We start from the raw sequence: 484 nt of genomic DNA, 5'->3' as shown, positions 1-484 counted from the left end.
TGCAAACAATTTCATTTATTGATTTGGCTCAAATCGCAATGACTGAAGTTAATGCTCTATTTCCTGAATGTTACTGTCCAGCATTGTGGAGAACCAGCTACTCCAGACCTAACACTGTGTGATGGAAAGTCAGTCATGCTGGTTGAACTTTTCTTGGGAGGTCATTACTACTTTACAGAAGTGCTAACTTGAGCCTTTTTGATGAGCAATTGAGTATTTGTTGTAGTCCCTGTTTTGAAAAAAGGCCTCAGAAAAAGCTCAGTATTTAGGGGCTTTTTGGGGAGTTCCCTCTTTTCAGGAATTTGCTAAACATAAAATAAGATATTCACCACGAGTGCAGTTCTTGTAGGCTTCCTAAAGACATTTTAAGAACCTCTCGGAAAGCAATAAGAGCCGGGCTGGGAGCTGTTTGACCTGAAAGTACCTGCACAGTCCGGTGGGTGGAGAATTGGCTGGAGGGTCGCACCCAGAGAGTCGTGGTGGA

The sequence above is a fragment of the Crocodylus porosus genome, unplaced genomic scaffold (genome assembly GCF_001723895.1).
Source record: "Crocodylus porosus isolate Cpor-Errol unplaced genomic scaffold, CroPor_comp1, whole genome shotgun sequence".
Taxonomy (NCBI): Eukaryota; Metazoa; Chordata; order Crocodylia; family Crocodylidae; genus Crocodylus; species Crocodylus porosus.
This window is presented reverse-complemented; position numbering follows the sequence as displayed.